Here is a 20,453-nt window from a genome sequence, read left to right as displayed (position 1 = left end):
ATCACCTGTCCCGGGGCGAGGATGGGTCCCCCTTCCTTTTTAATCACAGCGCTTACAAGGGAGGCAGCTTCCTGTCCCCTCGACTGTGAAATGAGTGGGTTGGACCCATCCCCAGGTCCTCTCCAGCTCTTAATTCTGCCTGATTCGAGAGCCGTGATCATTGTAATTAAGACTCTCCATGTGAATAGGGCTCGTCGGACACCGTGATTATCGAGACCACACACTGTGGGGATTTTACTCAATGTCTTGGCGACCGCGTGAGACATCACAGACATATTGGGAAAAGGGCGGGGCTGAGGGGGAGCGGTTTGCAATTTGAACTGTGCCACTGAAATCGAATGCAGGGGGATGGACATCTTAAGTGACAGCCAGCCCGTCCCGACCCTGGATCCTTAAAGCTCAGGGTGGCCTTTATGTCAGGAAATCGAAACTGCCCTGAAATTAACCCTGGACAGAGAGGTGTTAGTTGCTCAGTCGTGTCTGACTCTCTGCGACCCTGTGGACTGTAGCCCGCCAGGCTCCTCTGTCCATGGGATGCTCCAGGCAAGAATAGTGGAGTGGGTTGCCATGCCCTGCTCCAGGGGATATTCGTGATCCAGGGTCTCCTGCACTGCAGGCAGACTTGTTACCATCTGAGCCACCCGGGAAGCCCCCAGAGATGTAGGGTTTGTCCTATCTCATCTTCAGCTTTCTCTCCAGCGTCCAACATTAAGCAAACAGGAGCTGCCACGTCGGTTTGCCCCCGTGTATTTCTCCACTTGCAGCTCACGGATTGTAAACAGTTAAGAAAATAGCAAACCTTTTGACTTACGTGTGTTTGCACGAGGTGACACGCTGTCCAGCCCTTCACGCCTTCTCTCTTCTCTGCTCCCTGAGGACGGTATTTCTTGACCTTGAGCAACTGTTTGGATGGGAACGTGGAAAACAATCTCCCAGTCGCCGTGAGCGTCAGAACCTTTAGAAGTGCAGTCGTGTGTTTTAACACGCTGGGCAGTCCTGGGCGGGCATCGGACTTGCCGTGGGGGTGGCTAGATAAGCGGGAGACACCGTCTTGGTCTTGGAGTCTTGTGGTCTGTTGGAGGACTCAGATGCTAACATACGTTCAGGTGATATCATTCCTTGAATCAGGGTGACGTCGTTTTTATGGCCCTAGGGGAGAACAGCCAGGAGGGGGAATGCTTCTTTAGGCCGAGTTCACGGGACGCCTTCCTAAAGAACTGACACCTGCCTGCTGGGAGGGTCTTGAACAGATCATGAAGGATGGGGGTATTGGGGGTCAGAGAAGTGTAAAGTTTAGAGCAGCTGCTGAAGACTCCTTACTCTTTCATGGCCCATGAAAGAGTTGGAGGGCTTCCCTGGTGGCTCAGATGGTAAAGAATCTGCCTACAATGCAGGGGACCCAGGTTGCCTTCCAAAGGGGATGTTCACTGGCTATGTGTTGAAGAAAGGAGCAGTTGTCAGGCACCTCATACGTATTCAGTGAGACAATGGAGAAATCAAATGTAGCGTGTTAACAAGTGTTAACAACCTAGGCATCACTGTCGGACTTGTAGGTGAGTCAGAGAGGCTGGAGAAACCACCTCTGTCATTGAATCAGTTTATGGTCGGAGCAGCTGGCCACAGAGGCAAGATGGGTCTTCTTTGATGGCTCAGCTTGTTTATAGACCAACATGATTTACTAAAATATAGGGCTTTCCCTGGTGGCTCAGATGGTAAAGAATCCACCTGCAATGCGGGAGACCTAGGTTCAATCCATGGGTCTGGAAGATGCCCTGGAGAAGGGAATGGCAACCCACTCCGGTATTCTTGTCTGGAGCATCCCATGGACAGAGGAGCCTGGCGGGCTACAGTCCACCGCAAGGAGTAGGACACGACTGAGCCACGAACACTATTTTGTCCATTTAGGTTATTCTAGAATATCAAGCAGAGTCCCCTGTGCTATACAGCGGATTCCCGTTAGTTATCTATTTAATACCTAGTATCAATAGTGTATGGGCTTCCCTGGTGGCTCAGCCGGTGAAGAATCCACCTGCAATGTGGGAGACCTGGGTTCGATCCCTGGGTGGGGAAGATCCCCTGGAGGAGGGTAAGGCTACCCACTCCGGTATTCTGGCCTGGAGAATCCCAGGGACTGTATGGTTCATGGGGTCGCAAAGAGTCGAACATGACTGAGTGGCTTTGGCAGTATCAGTGGTGTCTCTCTGCCAGTGCCAAATCTCCCAGTTCATCCCACTCACCCGCTCCCTGTGGTATCCATAACATCTGTTCTCTACATCTGTGTCTCCTTCTTTTTTCTCAATAAGATCATCTCTACAAATTTTTTTTTTCAGATTCCGCATAGAAGTGGCATCCTCTCCAGTCTATTTTTTTTTCAACTATTCTCGCTCCATTTTTGCAAGTCATAGATTGAGTAAAATGAGTACCCTGTTCAGAAACCACCCACGAGCACAGACATCTTCCATCACCCATCCCACCCCCACCCCCCAGCTTCATTCATCCCTTCTCAGAGCGTCGCGATCCACCCGAGCTGAGACGCTCGGACATCCGCTGCTCTTGTTCTTTGTGTGTTTCCTGTTGTTGATTCTTCCCAGCCACTCCTTCAACCTGGACTACCCTTGTATTCCCCTCTCCCCTATTGTTTGGGGAAAACTGTGCTCACAGACTCAACGATCCTCTGACCCCAGATGTGTGGGTTCCCCTACTCCACCAAGTCATAGCCTGTGACTCCAGCTGGGTGTCCCCCAATTCCGTTCAATGTGTCACTAATTGAAGTTAGCACAGACCCCACCGGTGAAAGACTCAGCCCCATGAGGCTGCTCCCTGACCCCCAATTCTTCTGCCAGTTGCAAGCAGAAGGTCCTTGCAGTAGGTTGCAAGCCGATGACCCTCTGCTTTGCTTCAACTTCCCTATAAATCGAAGGTTCCTTTACCTTCCTGGGTGGTGCTAGTGGTAAAGAACCCACCTACCAATGCAGGAGACTAAAGAGACTCGGCTTCCATCCCTGGGTCGGGAAGATCCCCTGGAGGAGGGCATGGCAACCCACACCACTGTTCCTGCCTGGAGAATCTCATGGACAGAGGAGCCTGGTGGGCTACAGTCCAAGGGGTCGCAAAGAGGGGGACACGACTGAGTGACTAACACACACAGTTCGGAGCTTTGTGCCAGAAGGCAGGGGCAGAGAGTTACATGTATATTTTCGCTATTTCACATGCGGGCATCCTTTGTCCGTCGCATGAGGCTACAGGTCTGCTCCTCTCACGCCCTCCCCTCTCTCCGACGGGCACTATTGGCCCCCCTCTTTGGTACTCACCCGTTTCTACCACTGTAGCCAGGCCACCTCTGACACTTCCCAGGTGTGTGAATTGCAATAGCTGATTTTTCCCGTTTCACTTTTCTCCTCCTCGAAGAGGCTTATACGAGAGTCCCTGCTTGTAGAGATGGTTGCAACATAGGCCGAGGAATCAGTGAAAGCTCACTGAAATGCAGGCACATAGTCAGTACCAGAGGCAGGTTTTTCGTATTATTTATCTTTGACCTTGTGCTCCTCCTTCTCAGCCTAAAATAGCTCACAAAGAAGGGCTGCGTATGAATGACTCTTAACATGAACCCCACATTCCTTTCCGTGACCTATTTGGCTTTGCAGAAGGAGCTTCCCTGCCTGCCTACAAGCTCCGTCACGTAGGGGTCTCTGAAGACATCGCTGCTGGTATACCAGCTGTCTTTAGGTTTCGTGATCCAACCAAGCAAAGTTAGCACACGGCCACTGCCCCTGCCTTCTTCCCACGTAAGGTAGGCTGTACACCGTTGCTTTCTTCTTAAAAAATATTAATTGATCTGTCTATTTTTGGCTGTGCTGGGTCTTTGTGGCTTCACAGACTTTGTCTAGTTGCGGTGCCTGGGCTTCCCATTGTGTTGGGTTTATCTTGTCGTGGACCGCAGGCTTAATAATAGCTGTGGCACATGGGCTTGGGTGCTCTGTGACACGTGGAATCTTCCCTGACCAAAGATCGCACCCATGTCCCCTCATTGGCAGGCGGATTGTTATTTCATCTCCTGCTTGCTTCCCTTTCCGTGCTCGCCCAAACTCGAAGGCATTTTCACTCTTTGGCTACATGTGTAGGTTGAAACGTTTTTCTGCTTTGCCCTCACAAGGGGGTGTTCATTGGCTATGTGTTGAAGAAACGGGCAATTTTCAGGCACCCTATACGTATTCATGGAGAGAATGAGAACATCAAATGTTGCCTGTTAATAAGCATTAGCAACCGAGGCATCACTGGTGGACTTGTAGGTGAGTCAGGCTGGAGAAACCACCTCTGTCATTGAATCGGAGAAGCTGGCCACATGTGGCCAGGTGGGTCTTCTTTGACGGTTCAGCTTGTTTACAGACCAGCACAATTTACTAAAATGTATGGACTTCCCTGGTGGCTCAGATGGTAAAGAATCCGCCTGCAATGCGGGAGACCTAGGTTCAATCCCTGGGTCTGGATGATCCCCTGAAGAAGGGAATGGCAACCCACTCCAGTATTCTGGCGTGGAGAATTCCCTGGACAGAAGAGCCTGGCGGGCTACAGTCCACGGGGTCAAAAGAATCAGACACGACTGAGCAACTGGCACTTTGATACATGAATGGATCATTCAACATCCTTCTGGGATTTGTTTCTAAATGTCTACTTATCTTTGAAGATCTCTGCCGGTATTCGTGTCCGTGAATTTTTAGTTTCTTTTTCTGTATTATTTTAAAGACACTGTCATAGAAAAGCTTTTATCAAATTTCCCATTCTAGTCCACACCTAGAAAATTTAGAGGGATACGGTTTAGGAACGTTAAGGATTTTGGACTTTAATCCTTTTAAGTCTTATGTGAAAGCTATAAATGTTCATTGCAGCATTGTTTCTTTGCGCCATTTGCGGGATAACGACTCTAGTACTTTTTAATTTTGTTGTAAAGATTGGGTTCAAAATTAGCAAAGTGAATACGAAATGAATTTCTTGAGAATCATCAGAATTCTGGGATGTTCTCGGCAGCGTAGAACTGTGTACAATTGATTATCTGTATTTTCAGTTACTCTTTAAAGGCTAAGGAAAATTTTTCTCTGTTTCTCCTCGCTGGATTTTCCTAATGCTAAAAATGAAACAATTTGAGCATTGCTTAAAGTTGGGAGCCAATCCAAGACAGAAACACATGTTTTATTAAATAGGCATCTTTCAAAACCGAATGTGGTTTGGAAGATTGTGACAGAAAAGAGATAAAGTCTGGGTTAGATACATTAGGGTGCAAATTAAGATGATTTATGTTAATTGGAACATTTATCTGCACATTCAGACATGTCTGGGACACCCTGCTCAAACCTCTCAATAAGTACAATTCTCATCTGAGCATGCATTTTACTTAATTTGTTTAGCTACTCATGAAAGTCTATCAAAATTCAGCCTCTCCCATTTTTCATTTAGAAATTCAGCAAGTCACTGAGATCCAAAAGACAGTTAAATGATGAATGATACTAGGCTCTTTTTAATTTAAAAATATCTCTGAAATATCTTGTGGTCTTAAAGACAGTTTTTATATTTTCCCCTTTCTGTATATGTGTGTGCAAGAAGACAATACATGATGGCGGACACCAGATTTTTCTTTTCTTTTGAACTTTTTTATTATTTTGTATTGGGGTATAGCCAGTTAACAGTGTTGTGATGGTTTCAGGTGAGTAGCAAAAGGGACTCAGCCATACACATACATGGATCCATTCTCCCCCAAACTCCCCTCCCATCCAGGCTGCCACATGACATGGAGCAGAGTTCCCTGTGCTGTCCAGCAGGTCTTTGTTGGTTCTCCACGTTAAATACAGCAGTGTGTCCATGTCCATTCCAAACCCCCTGACTATCCCTTCCCCCACCCTTTCCTCTGGGAACCATAAGGTTATTACAGAGTCTTGAGCAGAGTTCCCTGTGCTGTCCAGCAGGTCCTTGCTGGTTCTCCATGTTAAATACTGCAGTGTGTCCACGTCCATCCCAGACTCCCTGACTATCCCTTCCCCCATCCTTCCTCCTGATGACCATAAGGTTATTACAGAGTATTGAGCAGAGTTTCCTGTGCTGTCCAGCAGGTCCTTGTTGGTTCTCCACGTTAAATACAGCAGTGTGTCCGTGTCCATCCCAAACCACCTGACTGTCCTTCCCCCATCCTTCCCCCTGGTGACCATAAGGTTATTACAGAGTATTGAGCAGAGTTTCCTGTGCTGTCCAGCAGGTCCTTGTCGGTTCTCCATGTTAAACACAGCAGTGTGTCCGTGTCCATCCCAAACTCTCTGACTATCCCTTCCCTCCTCAGCAACCATAACAAGTCTAAAAAGAAACGATACAAATGAACTTAGAAAACAGAGACTCTCAGACTTAGTAAACAAACTTATGGACACTAGAGTTTGTTTTTAAACAAAGCTCTCTGAAATATTTTAGGTTTTGAATATGCACTTGTATGTTCCCATTTTGTCTATGCGTGTGCTGGACTACATGCAGATACTGGTCATGAGTGATGTGGAAACCTCAGACCCCCTTAGCTGTAATCCTGGCTCCGACTTCTTGAGGGCTTCCCTGGTGGCTCAGTCGGTAAAGAATTCGCCTGTAATGCAGGAAACTTGGGTTCGATCCCTGGGTGGGGAAGATCCCCCAGAGAAGGGAATGAGAACCCACTCCAGTATCCTTGCCTGGGGAATCCCATGGACAGAGGAGCCTGATGGGCTGCAATCCACGGGGTCGCAGAGAGTGGGACACCAGTGAGTGCCTTTCACTGCACTTACTTGAACCTTATTTATTTGGCCGCAGTCGGTCTTGCTTGCTGTCCATGGAGGCTTCAGTCTTTGTTGTGGCACTGGGGCTCTTGTGGCAGCTTATGGGCTCTTTAGTCACTGCATGTGGGATTTAGTTCCCTGACCAGGGATGGAACCAGGGCCCCTGCGTTTGGAATGCAGAGCCTTAGCCATTGCACCACCAGGAAAGCCCTTGATATTTCTTTTCTAGTATCCTCAAATCTTTCGCAAAGTGTGTGCTCAATGAACATTTCTGAAATGAAATACCTTAGGATTTCTACGCAGTGTTTTCTGTACAGCATTTGTTACTGTTCTTTAGTTGCTAAAGAACAAGTTCTTACAGTCGCTGGACTGTAGCCCGCCAGGCTCCTCTGTCCATGGGATTCTCCAGGCAAGAATACTGGAGTGAGTTGCCCTTCCCTCCTCCAGGGGAATCTTCCTGACCCTGGGAGCAAACTCACATCTCCTGCATTGGCAGGTGGATTTTTTACCACTCAGCCACCTGGGAAGCTCACAGTATTTAGCTACCAGGGAATAAAATCATGTTTGTACCCTATTGAAAAGTCCTAGCTTCATCAACGGCATCTTTTATGAAACTACTTATGTCCCTGTTACCTTATGTTCTAGGTATCTGCTGGACCTGCTGCCCAGGGCCATTTGGAATGGCTGTGAACACCTCTAGGAAACCCCAGGTCTTCGGTCGTAGAGATGACATTATTTGGAGAAGCTTCCTTGAATCGTTGTCATAGAGTGGAGTAGACCGTTCTTAGCTTCTGCATCGAATATTCTGCTAGAGGTCTGTATACTTTGACTTATGTGTTTGCTGCATCCTAAGACGCCAGCAGCGTGACATAAGATGTTCACGCTAGGATTTGCTAATATATGAGTAGCTCATCAATACTGGTGAAACTTGAGAATTCAATATCAGTCATCTCAAGGGATTTTTTTTTTTAATCTGCACTGGTTCTTCATTGCGGAATGCAAGCTTGGTAACTGTGGTACACGGGCTTAGTAATTGTGGTACACGGGCTTACTAGTTCTGGTACACGAGCTTAGCTGCCCCGAGCATGCAGCATCCAAGTTCCCCAACCAGGGATAGAACCCATGTCTCCAGCATTGGCAGCTGGATTCTTAACCACTGGACCACCAAGGAAGTTCAGTTTTTGAAAGAAACTGTCACCAATGAGTCAATAACATAATAATTATAGTGTAAGTTTTTTTACAGATGGTATCTATATGGTAGCTTATAACTTTATAGCCTATACAGTGAAACTGCATAATAAAATGTAATTTCTTATTAATTTTCAATGAATCAGCAGTTTGTTGTCATATTTATCTGTTTTCAGGACATCTGTAATATGTCCTCCAGCACAAATGTAATAGATCCATCGATATGTTTTTTTCCCCCCGCCCAATAAGTGATTTATCATTTTGGTAGTTCTTTGCTGACACACACACACACACACACAACTTGTGAAATGGACACTGAGCTGTGGGTGTGAACCAAGGCAGGACCTCTGATCAAAGGAAAGAGAAACAGAGCCGGTTTGTAAATTGTGATATGTAATCCCGCTATGTTATAATACCTCCTGGTCCATGGATGCTTGCTATTCCGATCCGCATCACTGGGGCACTGAGGCTCTTTGGTCCTGATACAAAGTAACCTTTGATGGAAACCGTGTCAGGCTGAGATTCTCACACTCTGGGGACTGAGAGGGAGACAGAGAGAAGGTTTTATTGCTCCACCTGATAGAATGTGTCTTGATAGTCTGACTGCCCACTTTGAGCCCTACACTGCCATTAATAGCGCGGTGATCTTGGGTGAGTTCCCTAATACCTCCTTCGTGTTTTTTTTTTTTTTTTTTCCAATTAAAGGAGATAATGCTGTCTTTTGCACTCATTGAGAGGATGAAAAGAGTCCAAATGGGCATTCTCTAGTGGTCCAGTGCTTAGAACTTGGTGCTTTCATCACTGGGACCCCGGGTTCCATCCTTGGTCAGGGAAATAAGATCCGAAAAGCCAAAAATGAAGAGTCCATCCATGTGTAAAGCAGTATGTTTAAGGTTGACCCACCATATATATATGGGCTTCCTAGGTGACTCAGTGGTAAAGAATTCTCCTGCCAGCACAGGAGATGCAGGAGACTCTGGTTTGATCCCTGGGTCGGGAAGATCCCCTGGAGGAGGAAATGGCAACTCACTCCAGTATTCTTGCCCGGAGAATCCCCATGGACAGAGGAGCCTGGTCACAAAGAGTCCGACACGACTGAACACACACACACACACACACACACACACCATACACGTTTAGCGCTGACCCACCATAGACACGTTACCTACTGTAACAATTCCTATTATGTTTGGACAAAGACACAGCTTGATTCTGGGCAAAGGATGTGTTCTCTGAACTCAAGGTAGACGTGGGTCCAAACTCTGTCTTGCAACTGGTGAGTTGTGAGACCTAACATCTGAATATCATTTTTCCTAAAAGTATTTAAAATCAATGTGATGGTAACTGTCCCACATGGCTATAGAAGGGTCAAGAATAATGAGTGCAACTAAGATTGTTTGTTTCATACAAATTCATTTTCACAAATATATTTGCCCCGGCGATATTTATGACATAGTAACTAATGGTGGCTACGTGTTACCAGTGATCAAAAAAAAAAAGAAAAAGAAAAATGACAATGAACCTCCCTTCCTACAACCGAAGAATGGGCTGAGTCGTTAGCTTTGAAAGCCAAACATCAGTACCGATGTCCTCTAGGGTTGAAGTGCATTAAATTGAGGGTTGAAAGGTTTATCCTCTCTTCCTACTTGCTGTCTTCTTGCAGAAGTAAAGTGATGACTCAATGACAAGTGGGTAGTCTGTCCATATATCTCACGGGTGGTGGGGGGGTCACTTGCTTTGGGGTGATCCTCAGTTAGAAGTGGGATTGTTGAGAGTCATCCTGTAAAGAGAAGACTCCAGCCTGAGCTGACAAGTAAAGTACCAAATGGTCCGAAGATGGTTCCTGACCAAACAGGGCCTGGTTTTGCCATAGGAGAGTCAAGAGAGATGGACCGCTTGAATCTTGCCCGTCTGACATACTGCTGTTGGAGAAAAAAAAATCTCTGCAGGTTGAGAAATAGCCTCTCAACTAAATGATGCCTAATGTGCTGCTGCTACTGCTGCTGAGTCACTTCAGTCGTGTCCGACTCTGTGTGACCCCATAGACGGCAGCCCGCCAGGCTCTGCCGTCCCTGCGATTCTCCAGGCAAGAACGCTGGAGTGGGTTGGGCTTCCACAAATCAAATTGTGCGAGGAGCTGAGTTGCCTCAGTCGTGTCTGACTCTTTGAGACCCCATGGACGGTAGCCCACCAGGCTCCTCTGGCCATGGGATTTCCCAGACAAGAATACTGGAGTGGGTTGCTATTTCCTCTTCCAGGGGGGTCTTCCCAACCCAGGGATCAAACCCTAGTCTCCTGCACTGCAGCCGGATTGTTTACTCCTGAGCCACCGGGGAAGCCCAGGCAAAGAGTTTAAATCCTTAACTTAAATAAACTAGATCAAACATAGACATGAACTAAACTGATCGTTCATTTTCAATGAAAATTTAATGGCGGCCCAAGGAGTGTAAGTGGTAAGTATTGATACATTGCTGACTTCCAATGGTCTCAGTTTATTCTGAATTCTCAAATCGCCCGTGGACTCGTGTGGTCAGACAGAAAAGCTACAGTTTGCGGTAATCACTGTTTTGGCGTCCTTTCTTGATTGGTTGCTTGAATTTAGGAAATCGGTTCGGAATTACCTGATGTCTCTACCCCCCCGGTTTTTCTAATCACAGAGAAGAAGGCTTAGAAGAAATGTCACGTTGATTTTGACACAACGATAGCATCTCTTTTACTGAGTGGATTTTTCTCTCTCTTTCTCTGTGTCTCTGTTTTATGGCAACAGGGGAGAAATGTGCTGAGATGGAAAAGCAATCAAGTAGATTTTCATGGAGGCATTTTTAAAAGCATCTTCTTAGAAGGACGATGTAATGGTAAGTATGAAAAAAGTAAAGATTGATCTCCGCTGGTTTATTTTCCTGAAGCATTTACTGCCTGGTTAATTCACATCTAGCAGTGCTTTGAAATTACTTTGGTGGGGACCGTGGTTTTCTTTAAAAACAGAAAGAAAAAAAATCCATTTCAAATTCAGCACAGTGCAGAGCAGCGATTTCAGCCTCCTTTGGCGTGTACAAGGGGCATGCCTTGTGAATTTAGGATTTCGTAATAATCATTTGTTTCTGCAAATAGCCCCAGTGCAGAGTCTATCTCACTAATGAGACAGCAGGGTCAATCCTCTGACTCAGCTTGTGTATATGTCTTCCAAAATGGACCCTCATCCCACTTTATCCTGCAGGGAGCATCTCAAGCTACTGAGATCTTTGAATGGCCTCAATGTATCTTTGTATCATTTTTGCCTGCAGCCCTGGGGAGTGGAATACTAAATACCAGATGTACTTTTAATGCAGGGTGGGGGCCCACTGAGGCCCCGGAATCCTTTTCTTTATCAGAAATAGAGCACAGCGCAAAGAAGGGGAAATGGAGAGAATATTTTGATGGTTGTGAGCTCGCAGTAGTGAAGGTACTTTACAAATCAAAACTGACACACTTACCCCCCTCCCCCCATGCTTAAAATTTAAAATGAATGCATGCATACTTTGTCCAGAGTTGGGTCCAACTCTTTGCAACCCCGTGGACTGTAGCCCGCCAGGCTCCTCTGTCCATGGGGATTCTCCAGGCAAGAATACTGGAGTGGGTTGCCATGCCCTCCTCCAGGGGATCTTCCCCACCCAGGGATTGAGCCCAGGTCTCCCGTGTCACAGGCGGATTCTTTACCATCTGAGCCACTGGGGAAGCCCTTAAAAGTATGTCAGTATACTAAAAAGAGCATGTCTTAATGTATTTCAAGTAAATAGTTGAGGTTTTCCATGACTCAGCTGTCCATTCAAGCCCTGCTGATATATATGTGATTATTGCTGCTCTTTGTTCAGTCAGTAAGTCATGTCCAACTCTGGCTTTTAACTGTCTGTTTCCCGTTTAACCACTTAATTTTCCAGTCTTCACTCTAATAAACCTCAGTGGCTTTCCGGGATTTTAGGTGATTGTCAAGGTCATGTCCTTCACTGGACTCTTGCTTTCAACAAACTAGATTTGCAAACTCCCATTCCTATATCTTGCCATAAGCAAATGCTAGGTTGATTTCTTTTTTGGCTTCCCCGAAAAACTAATTTGTAATGAATAGGTAGGATGCAGTCCATGGGGTCGCAAAGAGTCGGACACGACTGAGCGACTTCACTTCCACTTTTCCCTTTCATGCATTGGAGAAGGAAATGGCAACCCACTCCAGTGTTCTTGCCTGGAGAATCCGAGGGACTGTGGAGCCTGGTGGGCTGCCATCTATGGGGTCGCACAGAGTCAGACACGACTGAAGCGATTTAGCAGCAGCAGCAGCAGCAGAATGCCACCCCTGTTTATGCGGTTAACATGGAAATGTGAAAGATAGCAGATGAGGAAACACATGAACCCCAGTTCGCTCTTTTTATCTTGAGTAGACGTACCTATTTTATCAAAGGAGTTGTGTGCACACACATTTCTCATCAGGATATACGGCTCACCAATCAATAACAGCACATTAATCAAATTCGTTTCTCTTGTGAATTCTGAAACTTTTTTTTTTTTTGTATTGTCATTTTCTTTTTGGAGGAACATCAGATATATGTAACCAAGGCGTGAGGTTGCACAAGTATCGGGTCAGCTGAAAAGTCTGACCCGCCAAGGAACTCCTTGGCCAGCCCGATACGTGTCTTCCTTCTCATAACACCAACCTTTAGAACAACCCTATGCAGTTCTGCTTGTTATCATTTCAGCAGCCGCCCTGCAAGGAGCATTCAGTGCAGTGAAGCAGGCCGTCCTGGTTTTAGAACCAGGAGAGGCGGTGGTTACTAGGTCTGGAGTTTGAGCTCTAAACCGCACAGCTCTGAATATGGGCTTCCCGTGTGGCTCAGCTGGTAAAGAACCGACCTGCAGTGCGGGAGACCTGGGTTGGGAAGATCCCCTGGAGGAGAAGGGAAAGGCTACCCACTCCTGTATTCTGGCCGGGAGAAGGGTTGCAAAGATTCGGACACGACTGAGCGACTTTCATTTCAGACCATGAAACCCAAAAAGGAACATCATGGAAAGTGCAGCAGTGAAGGGCTTTCCCAGGCGGTGCTAGTGGTAAAGAACCCGGGCGCCAGGGCAGGTGACCTTCGACACTCAGGTTCGATCCTTGGGTCAGGAAGATTCTTCTGGAGGAGGACTATAGTCTATGCAGTTGCAAAGAGACGTGACTGAGCTTGTGTGCACATTAATATATAACAAATTATGGATACTATAGGTGTATGCTTTCATAATTAGGAATTTTGTGAATGCACCCACTACAGTCTCTTAACCGTATAGTAGCTGTTTGTCAGCTGAAATTTGGGATGCATGCAAGCGTGAGGCCTGGGTGGTGGTTGTTGAGTTGCCCAGTCATGTCTGACTCTGCGACCCTATGGACAGCAGCATGCCAGGCTTCCGTGTCCGTCACCAGCTCCTGGAGTTTGCTCAGGAACGTCTGGGAGCTCCCTGGAGTTTCATGTCTGAAAGTGACCTGCCCCAGGGAGAGAATCCACGGCCATCCACAGAAAAGCGTGTGTGATTCAGCCGCTCTGATGAGGGCGGGTCACCCCCAGCAGCTGTCGTCCCCTGTCCGTCACGATCAGAATCGAGAGGAAAGGACTGCTTGAAGAAGCGCCTTCAATCATTAAGACTTTTGGTTTCTGTTCCCCTGAATGTTTTAACGAAGGGCATTTATAGGGTTTAAACCAAGCAGTTCGCAGATCCCATTTGTGCCTGTCTGAGGCAGCCAGGTGATTGTGACTCAGCAGGCTTCCAGGAAGAGGGTAATGAACATTAGGATGGAACGCACTTGTTTTCTCTTTTCTCTGGCGGGTTGTCGGACGTCACGCCTTGGCGTGCTGGGGACCTGCAGTAAATATTAAGAAAATATATTTTGGTTGTACGTGATTTGGGATCTTTTGCATAAACATATGCCTTTTTCTCATTTTTTTTTAATTGGAGTCAAGATGCTTTACAAAGTTGTGTTTTTTGCTGTGCAAGAGTGTGACTCAGTTCAGTTCAGTTGCTCAGTCGTGTCCGACTCTTTGCAACGCCATGAATCGCAGCACGCCAGGCCTCCCTGTCCATCACCAACTCCCGGAGTTCACTCAGACTCACGTCCATCGAGTCAGTGATGCCATCCAGCCATCTCATCCTCTGTCGTCTCCTTCTCCTCCTGCCCCCAATCCCTCCCAGCATCAGAGTCTTTTCCAATGAGTCAACTCTTTGCAAGAGATGGCCAAAGTACTGGCGTTTCAGCTTTAGCATCATTCCTTCCAAAGAAATCCCAGGGCTGATCTCCTTCAGAATGGACTGGTTGGATCTCCTTGCAGTCCAAGGGACTCTCAAGACTCTTCTCCATCACCACAGTTCAAAAGCATCAATTCTTCAGCGCTCAGCTTTCTTCACAGTCCAACTCTCACATCCATACATGACCACTGGAAAAACCACAGCCTTGACTAAATGGATCTTTGTTGGCAAAGTAATGTCTCTGCTTTTGAATATGCTATCTAGGTTGGTCATAACTTTCCTTCCAAGGAGTAAGCGTCTTTTAATTTCATGGCTGCAGTCACCATCTGCAGTGATTTTGGAGCCCAGAAAAATAAAGTCTGACACTGTTTCCACTGTTTCCCCATCTATTTCCCATGAAGTGATAGGACTGGATGCCATGATCTTCATTTTCTGAATGTTGAGCTTTAAGCCAACTGTTTCACTCTCCACTTTCACTTTCATCAAGAGGCTTTTTAGTTCCTCTACACTTTCTGCCATAAGGGTGGTGTCATCTGCATATCTGAGGTTATTGATATTTCTCCTGGCAATCTTGGTTCCATCTTATGCTTCTTCCAGCCCAGCATTTCTCATGGTGTATTCTGCACAGAAGTTAAATAAGCAGGGTGACAATATATAGCCTTGACTATTCCTTTTCCTCTTTGGAACCAGTCTGTTGTTCCATGTCCAGTTCTAACTCTTGCTTCCTGACCTGCATACAGGTTCTCAAGAGGCAGATCAGGTGGTCTGGTATTCCCATCTCTTTCAGAAGTTTCCACAGTTTGTTGTGATCCACACAGTCAAAGGCATTGGCATAGTCAATAAAGCAGAAATAGATGTTTTTCTGTAACTCTCTTGCTTTTTCCATGATCCAGCACATGTTGTCAATTTGATCCCTGGTTCCTCTGACTTTTCTAAAACTAGCTTGAACACCTGGAAGTTCATGGTTCACGTATTGCTGAAGCCTGGCTTGGAGAATTTCGAGCATCACTTTACTAGCGTGTGAGATGAGTGCAATTGTGGGGTAGTTTGAGCATTCTTTGGCATTGCCTTTCTTTGGGATTGGAATGAAAACTGACCTTTTCCAGGCCTGTGGCCACTGCTGAGTTTTCCAAATTTGCTGGCATATTGAGTGCAGCGCTTTCACAGCATCATCTTTCAGGATTTGGAATAGCTCAACTGGAATTCCATCACCTCCACTAGCTTTGTTCGTAGTGATGCTTTCTAGGGCCCACTTGACTTCACATTCCAGGATGTCTGGCTCTAGGTGAGTGATCACACCATCGTGATTATCTGGGTCATGGAGATCTTTTTTGTACAGTTCTTCTGTGTATTCTTGCCACCTCTTCTTGATATCTTCTGCTTCTGTTAGGTCAATACCATTTCTGTCCTTTATAGGGCCCATCTTTGCATGAAATATTCCCTTGGTATCTCTAATTTTCTTGAAGAGATCTCTTGTCTAGTCTTTCCCATTCTGTTGTTTTCCTTTATTTCTTTGCATTGATCCCTGAGGAAGGCTTTCTTATCTCTCCTATGTGTTCTTTGGAACTCTGCATTCAGATGCCTATATGACTCAGTTATGTGTGTACATATATTGCCTCTTTTGTGAGCCTCCCTCCCACCCCTCTAGGTCATCACAGAGCCCCGAGCTGAACACCCTCTGCTATATGCCAACTTCGCACTAGCTAGGTGTTTCACTAGCTCAGTTGGTAAAGAATCCGCCTGCAATGCAGGAGACCCCGGTTTGATTCCTGGGTTGGGAAGATCCCCTAGAGAAGGGATACGCTGCCCACTCCAGGATTCTTGGGCTTCCCTGGTGGCTCAGCTGGTAAAGAATCCGCCTGCAATGTGGGATACCTGGGTTTTCGATCCCTGGGTTGGGAAGATCCCCTGGAGAAGGGAAAGGCTACCCACGCAGTATTCTGGCCTGGAGAATCCCATGGACTGTATAGTCCACAGGGTCGCAAAGAGTCGGACGCGACTGAGCGGCTTGTACTTCACTTCACTGTGTATACATATCAGAGCTACTCTCTCCATTCATCCCTCCCTTTCCTTTCACCTGTGTGTCCACAAGTCTCTTCTCTACATCTGTATCTCAATTCCTGCCCTGCAAATAGCTTAATCCATACTGTGACTCAGAAAGACACAAAGCACCCCAGTGTTTGCAGCCAGGACATGGGAGCCACCTACATATCCATCAAGACACAAATGGATAAGGAAGCTGTGGTAGATATATACAGTGGAATATTACATAGCCATAACAAAGAATGGATTTGACTCAGTTGTAATGATACAAATGAACCTAGAGCCTGTCATGCAGAGCAACTTAGAAAGAGAAAAATAAATATTGCATATCGATGAATATGTATAACAGCAAGGGCATCCAACCAGTCCATCCTAAAGGAAATCAGTCCTGAATATTCATTGGAAGGACTGATGTTGAAGCTGAAACTCCAATCCTTTGGCCACGTCATATGAAGAGTTGACTCATTGGAAAACACCCTGATGCTGGGAGAGATTGAAGGCGGGAGGAGAAGGGGACGACAGAGGATGAGATGGTTGGGTGGCATCACCAACTCAATGGACGTGGGTTTGGGTGAACTCCAGGAGTTGATGATGGACAGAGAGGTCTGGCGTGCTGCAGTCTTTGGGGTCACAAAGAGTCAGACACGACTGAGCGACTGAACTGAACTGACTGATGATGGAATCTCAACATATGCCCCTAACGTGCCCTGCCTCCTTCCCTTTCTGTGGTGACTGCTAAAATAAGATTTTCCACTGTGTTCCTCAATATTTACTGAAGTGTCTTGATGTGGGGTCATGGGGAATGGAACAGTTCAATCCTCAGGGAGGTATCAGGAAACATAACCTCATGAACACCGTTAGCGAACGGGACCTGAACCTTCCTGGATCCTTCTTGGCATGCAGTTGGAATTTTTTTTTTTTGACTGTCCTGGGTCTTCATTGCTTTGTGTGGCTTTTCCATGAGCTGTGTCGAGCGGAGGTTACTCTCTGGTTGAGGTCCATGGGCTTTGCATTGCGGTGACCGCTCTTCTTGCAGAGCACGTTCTCTAAGGTGAACTGGCTTCTGTAGTTGTGACTCATGGGCTCAGTAGTTAATAGCACATGGGGTTAGCTGCCCCGTGGCTTGGGGGAATCTCCCCAGACAAGGGATCAAACCCATTTCCCCTGCATTGGCAGGTGGATTCTTAACTGCTGGACTACCCGTGAAGTCCTGGTGATTTAAGTCAGGAAGATTGAGTCTTCTGTGTTCCCGTCATACCACAAGGCCACACAGAAGGTTCTCAGTAAATAACTGGTGAATGCAGGTCAACAAGCTTGACTCCTGGTCTCACAGGGACATGTGCTTTCTGGAAACCAGTAACTCTAAGGTCTAGTCCGGGCTGAGACGCTCAAGGGAGCACGTCAAGGACACTGCACTGGTCCTTTGACCTCCTTCCTGTGCCGTCTGCTGACAAGCGAAAGAATCAGCCTGGCGGATGCAGTTTTATCCAGGTATCCAGGTCCCGTCCTGTGCATGAAGCTTTTCTGCCCAGCGTCTGAGTGGATGAGACTCCTTCCCGTTGTGCAGATAATCCTTCTTCGAACCTTTAATATCAGACGGAGAAAACAAAGTCATTCCAGCCCATGTATGCTGTGTTTCAGGAGACCAAACTTCTTCTTTTGACCCCAGGGATGGGACCCCTTTGGTAGCTCAGTGGATAAAGAATCTGCCTGCCTATGCAGGAGAGTCGGGTTCGATCCCTGGGTCGGGAAGATCCCCTGGAGAACGGAATGGCAGCCCACTCTCCAGTATTCTTGCCTGGAGAATCCCCAAGGACAGAGGAGCCTGGTGGGCTACAGTCTGTGGGGTCACAAAGAGTCAGACATGACTGAATGACTAAACCGCCACCACCACAATGGAGCCTCGATTCTTGAGAATTTTTATTTCCCTCGCTATTTGTTCTGATCTGGTTCATATGCACGGGAGACTGTAAATTATTTAGCATTGACTTATCTGTAATTAAGTCTTCTAAATGGACTACGATTTCAGCTGCTGTGTTTTCTTCTCAATTACTTAGAAAATTTAAGGCTTCCTTGGGGGGGCATGTTGAGTCTTTCCCTTGTCCTTTTAATGGTAATTGATTGGCTTGTTCAAATTAGGCTGTTCTGGGAAGAAGGTTAACAAATAAAACCTGGCAAGGGGAGAAGCAGGTGGCGTCAGATGAATGAAGCGCTGTCCGCGCTGGGTCTGTGTCCTCATTAATTTCTCACCTTCCCAAAGTTGCAGATGCATCACGAAGGGTAACTTGAAAAAGGAGCCTGTGTCAGCTACGGAGTTTCAGTTTCCTAACAGGTGTTCCTTTGCTCTCTTGGGTTGCTGTTATTTGCATGGGGTCTTTTATTTTTTGTTGGTGTTTTGTCGCTCAGGCGTGTCCGACTCTTTCTGACCCCCATGGACTGTAGCCCACTAGGCCTCTCTGTCCATGGGATTTCCCAGACAAAAATACTGGAGTGGGTTGCCCTTCCCTTCTCTGGGGGATCTGTCAAGCCAGGGATCCAACCCACGTCTCTGAAGTCTGTTGCATTGCAGGTGGATTCTTTAACACTGAGCCACCAGGGAAGTCCCTTGAGTCTTTTATAACCCATTGTTAATTAAACATCTCAGCTAACTGCATTATCTTGACATTGTAGGTTTACTTTTTTAAATGTTGAAACCACGAACTTCCTCAAAAATCGATGGATGAGGGGAACTGAGGCTGAATGTGGAATCCTGGTTGGTCATTTGTTATTTTATGGTTGGAAACGTCAGATCAGAGTTGAAGAATTTTACAAGGCCAGTAGTTTAATCTTCTCAAGTATTTTCAAATCATTAGGTTTTCTGTGGTTAAGTCTTAGAAGAGATCTCTGAAAATGATGTGCCGTGAAAACCATTTAAAAAAATGTTTAGGTTAATTCTTTATTTTGGCTGTGCTGGGTCTTAGTTAAGGCATTCACATTTTTTAGTTGCAGCATCAATTCAGATCAGATCAGTCGCTCAGTTGTGTCTGACTCTTTGCAACACCATAAGTCGCAGCACGCCAGGCCTCCCTGTCCATCACCAACTCCCGGAGTTCACTGAGACTCATGTCCATTGAGTAAGTGATGCCATCCAGCCATCTCATCCTCTGTCTTCCCCTTCTCCTCTTGCTCCCAATCCCTCCCAGCATCAGAGTCTTTTCCAGTGAGTCAACTCTTCGCATGAGATGGCCAAAGTACTGGCGTTTCAGCTTTAGAATCATTCCTAAAGAAACCCCAGGGCTGACCTCCTTCAGAATGGACTGGTTGGATCTCCCTGCAGTCCAAGGGACTCTCAAGAGTCTTCTCCAACACCACAGTTCAAAAGCATCAATTCTTTGGTGCTCAGCTTTCTTTACTGTCCAACTCTCACATCCCTACATGACCACTGGAAAAACTATAGCCTTGACTAGACGAACCTTTGTTGGCAAAGTAATGTCTCTACTTTTGAATATGCTATCTAGGTTGGTCATAACTTTCCTTCCAAGGAGTAAGTGTCTTTTAATTTCATGGCTGCAGTCACCATCTGCAGTGATTTTGGAGCCCACAAAAATAAAGTCTGACACTGTTTCCACTGTTTCCACTGTTTCCCATCTATTTCCCATGAAGTGATGGGACCAGATGCCATGATCTTTGTTTTCTGAATGTTGAGCTTTAAGCCAACTTTTTCACTCTCCACTTTCACTTTCATCAAGAGGCTTTTTGGTTCCTCTTCACTTTCTGCCATAAGGGTGGTATCATTTGCATATCTGAGGTTATTGATATTTCTCCTGGCAATCTTGGTTCCATCTTGTGCTTCTTCCAGCCCAGCATCTCTCATGATGTACTCTGCATGTAAGTTAAATAAACAGGGTGACAATATATAGCCTTGACTATTCCTTTTCCTATTTGGAACCAGTCTGTTGTTCCATGTGCAGTTCTAACTGTTGCTTCCTGACCTGTATATAGGTTTCTCAAGAGGCAGGTCAGGTGGTCTGGTATTCCCATCTCTTTCAGAATTTTCCACAGTTTATTGTGATCCACACAGTCAAAAGCTTTGGCATAGTCAATAAAGCAGAAGTAGGTGTTTTTCTGGAACTCTGTTGCTTTTTCGATGATCCAGCGGATGTTGGCCATTTGGTCTCTGGTTCCTCTGCCTTTTCTTAAACCAGCTTGAAC

The 20,453-nt window shown here is 46.3% G+C and overlaps 1 protein-coding gene across 2 annotated transcripts in view; it reads left to right on the top strand.

The window, feature by feature from the left end:
* The window catches only part of LOC100300059 (neuroligin 4 X-linked), a 394,985-nt gene that overhangs the window by 33,914 nt on the left and 340,618 nt on the right, over nucleotides 1–20,453 (top strand). For both annotated transcript variants that reach the window (XM_059884058.1, XM_015461827.3), the window contains exons 2-3: nucleotides 7,428–7,596; nucleotides 10,738–10,825. The gene's annotated coding sequence lies outside the window, so the exon portion shown is untranslated. The remainder of the gene's footprint in view (nucleotides 1–7,427; nucleotides 7,597–10,737; nucleotides 10,826–20,453) is intronic.

The sequence above is a fragment of the Bos taurus genome, chromosome Y, assembly GCF_002263795.3.
Source record: "Bos taurus isolate L1 Dominette 01449 registration number 42190680 breed Hereford chromosome Y, ARS-UCD2.0, whole genome shotgun sequence".
Lineage (NCBI taxonomy): Eukaryota > Metazoa > Chordata > Mammalia > Artiodactyla > Bovidae > Bos > Bos taurus.
This window is presented reverse-complemented; position numbering and strand designations above follow the sequence as displayed.